General features: G+C 46.1%; 1 protein-coding gene across 1 annotated transcript in view; it reads left to right on the top strand.

Moving 5' to 3' along the window:
- The first annotated feature begins 4,178 nt into the window (after positions 1 to 4,178).
- The window catches only part of Vsnl1 (visinin like 1), a 108,850-nt gene continuing 105,011 nt past the window's right edge, over positions 4,179 to 8,017 (top strand). Inside the window, exon 1 of the mRNA XM_057772811.1 lies at positions 4,179 to 4,469. The gene's annotated coding sequence lies outside the window, so the exon portion shown is untranslated. The remainder of the gene's footprint in view (positions 4,470 to 8,017) is intronic.

Genomic DNA, 8,017 nt, shown 5'->3' with positions numbered 1-8,017 from the left:
ACAGATTACTTTCTTGCTTCTGTTTTAACCTTTTGAGGCAAGTTCTCACTATGCAGCCCCTCTTGCTCTTCCAGGCACACTTGCTCACATACTGTGATTACACACTTGTGATCCCTTCCCACCTGGCTTGCCATACCCATTTCTGAGGTTCTAAGAAATGCCCAGCATATTCAGGCTGGACAATGAGCCTTCCATATGGCTTTAAAGATAGGCTTTGTGAGTGTCAAAAGTGCAGGGAAACTGTTTTCCATGCCCTGGGGTTATATTTCAAACAGTTTAGATATGGCTATGGCTTGTGGAACTCAATCAAGGGTGGACTGAGAGAGGATCAACAAGATCTTCCTTAAGATGAGAATTTCAGGGCTAGAGAGATGGCTCGGTGGTGGAGAGGACCAGAGTTTGATGCCTAGCAACAGTGTCTACCAGTGCACAAGCCTCTGTCACTCCAGCTCCAGGGGATCACATGCACTCCTTAGGCATCTGTACATGCGTGTGACACACATATTAATCTTTAAAAATTATAACATTCCATGTGAAGGAGGCTCAGGACCTCCTTCTAACTGCATGGGATTCCATGTTTTTGCATTTCCCCATACATTTTACAAAACCACATGAAGTACAAACACATACAGTGTATTAGAAAAGCCACAGTACAGTCTTATTAGAGGATAGACTTCCTACCTGATGCAGAAATGGGATTTTGTTGGTTTATTTGTTTTTTTTAAAATACATGAATACAAGATAAGAAGAATTATCTCATCTATAAAAATTAGATTTCAGGATAAAAGCACTATATATGTGAAATCAAAAATTCTAACTATTCTTTATCAGTTTAGATGAAGTTTTACCCACTGATTATGTTAAATTCCATCTCTATCCCTTTATTTCCTTGCTATGCCTTTCACTTAGTTTTTCTTCCAGTTTTCAGAATACTTTCATGTCTTAAGTTCCATTTCTGTTAGCTTACATATTTTCTATACAAGATTTCAAATAAACACTATCACCATGGGGTCACAGGCCCACAAGCTTTGATTGTTCCTCCTGCTGGCGCTGCATGCATTCTCTAGCAACCTCGTGCAGCCCTTAAAGCTGGTGGGAATATTAAATGGAGTTGTGTATACCTACAAGCTATTCTTGGTTTTTGTTGTGTTTGTCCATTCTAATCTAGAAAGAAATGAGACAGAAGCAAGTTCTAGAATCTTCTGTAAAGAATGTCATTTGTCAATCTGTGGTAGTCCATCCTGCAATCTTGGTATTTGAGTGGCTTAAGTAGCAGAACCGCTGCAAGTTCAAGGCCAGCCATGGACTCCATAGACTGTTCCAGGCCTCCCTGGTCTACATAGAAAAACAAGACAAACACTCATCCCAAATGCTCAACATGCAAAAGCTTAGTTTTCCGAGATTAAGGCATGATCTTATGTAAATAGCATTCCTCAGTCAACCTAGTGCTACATTCAGTCCGATATCCTATCCCAATGCACATAGCTCCTCTACACTGCATATCTCTGTTTTGGCAAACACTAGACACACCTGTGTTTGCATGCAGGAGGAGAGCAACTGCAGACTCCCTCACGTTGTAGGATGCCTGGGCATTCCTATCTCAAACACTCTACAATCCCCAAGAGGGGACATTTTTTCCTACTGGTTTTTTAGCCATAACTCAATAAAAAAAAATAACTTTTAAAACAACACAACGTATTAAAAGTCTAAGTGGATATACCATCGCAAGCAAAGACTAAATTAAGATGTCATACCTTGACACTACACAATGTTGTGGAATAAATGGCAATGTTTCTGAAAAATAAAACCAACTGCCTGCCTTCTTGGAACAAGCTACTGAAGCCGAATCTACCGAGGAAACAGCTCTGTTAAAAGTGCACGTGTGAAATTTCCCCCTAAACACAAGAACAAAGTAAGTTATCTAAAACCGAATGTTGTCACCAGTGGGTCCTCGGGGCCTCAATAAGAAGGTTGGTAGGGTTAAAGCGGAAAACTAGCATCGTGACCCCCTTCGGCTAAGGCACACTGCAGTGCACTGGCTGTTCTCCAGGGAGACACCAGACAACCTCAGTGGGGAAAACCGACAAAAGATGGGGTATTACTTTAAATACCCTCGGAGGCGATCTCTCGGGCTAACAAAAGCAACTTATCCGGACCTGTTAAGGCCCTAGTTCATCCCGAGAAACTGAAAGGACCCTCCCAGTTCGCGGGGATGCCTTGCTGCGCAGTGCGCACTGCGGCCTGGGAGCGCGGGGAGGGCGCCCGCCAGATCGGCTTGGAGCTCGGCTGAGGCAGAGCGACTGGCCCACGCGGCTCCGGGTTCCAGGTTTCTAGGGTCTCCCGCACCTGGGAGGGAGAACCAATAGCACTGTCCTGGGAGTCCCGAAGGTGCACTGTTTTCCTGTAGAGCCTTTCTGGGGAGTCTGGTACAGAACGGGCATTCGTGAGCTCTAGACCGGTGAGGTTAGCTTTGAACCTGCTTGGTGTTGTGGCCTGAGACCCTCACCCGGCATGATCCATCACTGGCCAAATTCTCTCCGCTCCGCTTGCTTTAGTTGCTTCAAATGCGTTTCAAGTCGGTCTCCCAATTTGGAGCCTGCTGCCTCCTGGCAACCAGTTTGGAGTCGGTTGGCCACCAGGGGCGCTCTAGGTATTTGCAGTTTCCTTGAACGCACCTAAGTGTCTAAAGACCCTGGGTAAAATGTAGAACTCCTTTTAAAGAACACTGATTTGCATCAGGCTCCCAGGACTTCTTTCCATTGAAAATGTAGTTCCCGCCTAAATGAAACTCCAGAGAATTTTTTTGTAAGCGCCATCAACCCCGGGAGCACAGGGCAGTGCCTACTAGTGGGTACTTCAAAGAAGTGTTGAGTGAAACAGGAAATGGGAAAAGTCATCAGTTGTGAGCATTTGAGAATTCTTCCTTGCTTTCCAGGTAGGGAAGCCACCAGCATTTACGGGGCGCTGCTCTTTGCCAAGTTTTCTAGGCTTTGGCAGGCTAATGGGCAGCGGGTCAGAGCTGGCAAACGCTAAGTCATCCAGGGAGGACCTTATGGATGAGGAAGGAGAAAACCTGAACCTTCACCATAGATCTGAAGCATTATTGGCTACTTTCCCTCCACCTAACTCTTGCCCAAATGCAAAGAATATTCAATACATGTATATTTTGTGTATACGGATGGCATTTCTCGGCATTCTCTGATAGTCACCAGGGTTCCGAAGCCTTGAGCCCAGCTCTCCTTAAGACACATTGATCTGAGGGTCTCTGAATGTGGGTGACAGTTGTATGGCTGGGACAGACTGCTAGAAGCCACCGGCATTGGCACCAGGATTTATCCCTACTGCTTGTACTGACTTTTGGGGAACTTATTCTCTTTGGATGGATAGCTTGCTCAGCCTAGATATAGTAGGGAGGGCCTTGGACCTTTCTCAAATCAATGTGCCTTACTCTCTCTGAGGAGTGGATGGGGGGAGGGAGGATGGAGAGAAGGTGGAGGGAATGGGAAGAGGGGAGGGAGTGGGAACTGGGATTGGTATGTAAAACGGAAAAAGTGTTTTCTTTTTAAAAAATGAAACAAATTATATGAATAAATGAAATATATATACATATATGTCCATATATATATATGACACATGCTCCTACAAGGCCCAGCCACCAGGCACTTGGCTCCCCTTCTCTTAGCATCCAACCCTCTGGGGAAATGTCCCCAGGACAAAATGCAAATCGCATCCATTCTCTCAGTGGTGCAAGGACAGGGGCTTAGGGTCTAGCTGGAATCGTTCTTTTGGGATTTCTGCTGTTTTCTTCACCTTACAGTCTGACAGGAGGTGGCCAAGGGCCGGACTAAAACTGAGAGCGGCGGGAAAAACATGCCCGCCTGTTCGGGTCTCCTCCGACGTAGCTTTCAAGTCACTTGGCCCCGGAATCTCAGGGCGTGGTGAATGAATACCTTCAGCCCTGCCTCGTGCCTGTCCCGGTGCAGCGGTTGGAGTTAGCTGGGTTCCTTTTCCCAGTCTCCTTTCAAGTATCTGCTAAAATCCGGAGCCTTGGAACTCACCCGCAGAAACTCCAAACCCTTCATGTGAGCATGCGCCATCGCCAAGCGGCTTTTGGTCACAACTCTCCAGGCTGGGCTGTGTAGCGGCGAGAGGAGGGAGGGGGCGGGGCGAGGATCAGCGAGGTAGAGGCTTGCGCGCTTGCGCACGCAGCTCCAGGGACCCTAGGTTTTTCTATGGGATTCCCAATCTGCAGCAGAGACTCACCCGAGCGTGTTGCAGCGACCGCTGGCTTTGCAAGGCGCGATCCAAGAGGGATTTAAGCAGCCCGGAGCTCCTAGAAAAGGAGCGAGAGAGAACCACTCACAGAGACGGCTTAGCCGTTAGCCCGAATTAAATATATATATATATTTTTGAAAGAACTGTTGAGTTTTATCATTTTCGTTAAGGGACGGTGCACAGCGCTATAAACTGTAAGTGGAAACTACAATCTTCGTTGCATTTTATTTTGCATGTGTAGCGCAGTCAATTGTCAGGAGATGCGTTGGCTATTGTCACATATTTTGCTTTGCATAGATGCGTTCTAAATGCATGGTGACAATTGCCTTGGTTAGCATTAGCAGTTGAATGTGCTGCTGGTTCATGGGGGACCTTTTGGGATAACGCGGTGGGGGAAGGAGGAGTGTTTATATGTGGCGTGTTCGGGGGACGACGGCTAGATTTAAGACAGGTGAGACTGGGTGCTTTTTTTAGTAGAGGACTACAAATAGGTGGGTTTCCTTAGTCAGAATTAAGTAGCTTATTAAATGACTGTGAAGTTTCCCAGTTGCTGATCAAACTAGTGAGCGGTTGCAGTTAAGTACCAACCTGTCATACGTGGGATTGGTGCACCATTTTTTTTTCCACCTTGGAGGAGCACAAAAGGTGTTTACTAAGTAAAACTGAGTGGACTGAGGCTAGTGTGGGCATCACCGTTGGTTGCTATGCAGAATGCTAGTGTTTAAAATCCAAGGCGTTAGGCGCACAAGTATGTTGCTTAGTACTTAGGAAATGCTATTTCCTTTTCTTCTTCGCGATGATGAATTGTTAAGAAAGCTATTCTACAGCATCTTTGATATATTGTTTTTTTAGCAGAGTCAAGAGTGTCTGGTTGGGGACTCGCAAACCCTAACTAGCTACCTGACTCTGCATGCGGCATTCGCCTTCCGGAATGCAGGGCTGAGAACTGCACCCCCTGGCACCTTGCATTTGGTAATGTTGTCTTAAAGGAGAAAAGGTCGTTCTGTGTTTTGACTTAAATTGGGTTGTTTCTAGCCCGGAAAAGTAGAAGAACGGTCTTCACAAGGTCAAACCCTGTTTGGGAAAAACAGATTACCAAAGAATACCCTCCAGGGTGCGAGAATGTGTATGGGGAGGGGGTAGAGAGGCTGGGGACGCTTTTCACAGGCGAGGAGAGGGAGAGCGCTCATCTCGGCACGGATTGGTACCCAGTGAGATGCCAGAGTGGGAATCCATTTTTCCAGAGTTGCCCTCCTGTCCATATTTTGGAGACTAAAATGAGATGGGATTGCTGGTGGGTGTGGAAAACACAAAGTATACCCTGTCCCTGTGCCACTTCCCACTTGAAGACATGAGAAGTCGGGGAGTTTGATTTCTCCGTATTTTCTTCTTAATTTAAAGGAATTTTAGGCTGAGGCAATTTAAAATGAAACTTGTACAAACTCATTTTACCTTATTGTCATTTAAACTGTCTCCATTCGTGTGTAGCATGGGGGTGGGGTCTGCACCATTGTAAACCTTACTGGCCAGGGCACTCTCGCCAAGATGTGAGAGCTAAATAACCCCCAGAAAATGCTGCATTGAAGCAGGTTGGCAGAGTGGTATGAGGCAGACAAGAGAAGAGGGGCTGGTGTGTACTGGATTCCCACAGAAAAGTCGATCCGTTCTCTGGGGTGAAACGAAATAAAAATTTCCCTGAATAAATAGCAAGGGAGGATCATGTTAGACATCTTTTGATGATTTGATCAGTCCAGCTATTTTTCAACCCCTCAAAAGAATATGTAATTTACTTTGATGCATAAAATCTGGGATAGAAAATTCTAGAATAGACTCTCCTTGGAAATCCAAGTAGACATCACAGGGCTTCTCCCCTTCCTTACTCCAGGGCAGAAAGACCAATCATCGTCACATTTGTGCCATACTCCTTGCCATCGGTTGAGAGTTGGCGTCAGTTCAATGACCTGTGCATGCGTTGCTCGGCATTGATAAATAGGAGGCAGAGGAAATGGGGAGTTACATATTAAAGATCATTGATGTTGGGTCTCAGATTGCCTGGCTCCCAGGTTGACAGGTATAGAGGCTCAAATCTGGCACAATCCTTTAGACAGCGTCTATTTCAAACCTCTGGTTTTACAGATGAGGCCAAGCAACTAGATAAAGCCAATTAACTTCCAGTCTATGGGACAATTAAAAAGTCATGCTGTGTGTAAATATTCTCTTCGCCTCTGCAGTGCACAGCATTGTCAGCTACACAGCTGCAGTTTTTGGATATATGTGCCTGGGCTTCTCATATGGTGCGAGGTGGTTTTGAAGGGTGAGGAGGGGGCTTTTACATTCTTTCTCCTTAGCATCCTTCCCATTGCCCCTCACTTCTAATAAACCCACCTCATTGAGTTGCCTTTTTCAAAAATTTTATTGTTTAGCCTGCTCTCTCTGGTGTTCTGTGCATTTCGGTCAATTTATTTAAGACCTTTAGAATTTTGGGGAAGCATCAGCAAACAGAGGCAAGGATAGCTTCTGGATGAGACCTGCCTGGGGTGGATGCATTTCTCCTAGCCCAGCTCCCAGAATCCTCAGGGACTCCAGACTTCAGAGCTACTGCAGGTGCCATCCCCACCCCTCTGCCAGTCTAACCTCTTTCCAAACTGCTGCAGCTGCAGGGATAGAGATGGAGTGGAGCAAAGAAACTGCAGGGTAAACACACAGTGGACTCTGCCAACTCCCTGGCTCCTGGAAGGCAGAAGTCAAATCACAGATCCGCATCTCCAGGCTCTATGGAAACCCTCCAGGGGAAGTTACCTGGGGAGGGGTGGGGGGAGGGCTGTTGGGAGAAAGCTTAGTGGGTTTAGGGAGGAGGGTAGAGGGGTTGCTTAACCCCTTTGAGCTCTTCAAGCTCTCACACAGCTTTTTTTGGATGGTACTTTCTTCCTTCCTCTTGGGCGGCTTTCTTCACTCAGGAGCTGAACTAGAGCCCCAAAACACATTTATGGCCACTTCATTGCTTCCCCCCCACCCCGCCCCTTCTTCTCTTCTTTTCCTTATCCCTTTGGTTTCTCCATTTCTCCCCCATTTCCCATTTTCTCCTTTTCATCCATAAAAAAGAAAATTCCAGAGTGCCTACACACAGCTCCATGCCTTTTAAAGATAATCTTGGCCCTCCTGTTCTTTCTCCAAAAATATAATCTCCCAGACACTCAGGAAGACAGCTACAACCAGCACAAATGTCCCCAGGAGACAATGCCAGCTTTTCCTAACCCCCACAGGATGAAGCATGGGGGTAGGACTGTGACAGGTGTAGGCAGGCCAGAGGAAGGCCTTGTTGATGGTTCTCTTCCATTCACAAAAGGAGCTAAGCAGCCTTAGATATTGTTAACCCGAGGTAGCAAGGGTTCCAAGCATATGCACCAATTAACAGTGTGATGTCATTCCCTCCCTTGCTGGTAAATGTTTTCTAAAATGGGATGATCTCTAGTCTTGGATATGTTTGTTCGTTTTTTTAAAAAATCTTCTTGATTAATTAGATGTTATGTTGGAATTCTGTCCCAGGCTGTTCTGAATACCAGGTAGGCTTTGCGGAGGTCCAGAGGATTGTGGCTGCTACAGGTCTTGCTTCGGTTGACTATATATGAAGTATGTTTTGTAATTGAGAAACGTGCCTGGGAGTGTTAATAGCCTTTCTGTACAGGACCTTCTGTATATAGAATAGCGCGGTCGGGAAGGTTGTGTTTAGTTGAGTTGCATA

The sequence above is a fragment of the Chionomys nivalis genome, chromosome 1 (genome assembly GCF_950005125.1).
Source record: "Chionomys nivalis chromosome 1, mChiNiv1.1, whole genome shotgun sequence".
NCBI lineage: Eukaryota > Metazoa > Chordata > Mammalia > Rodentia > Cricetidae > Chionomys > Chionomys nivalis.
This window is presented reverse-complemented; position numbering and strand designations above follow the sequence as displayed.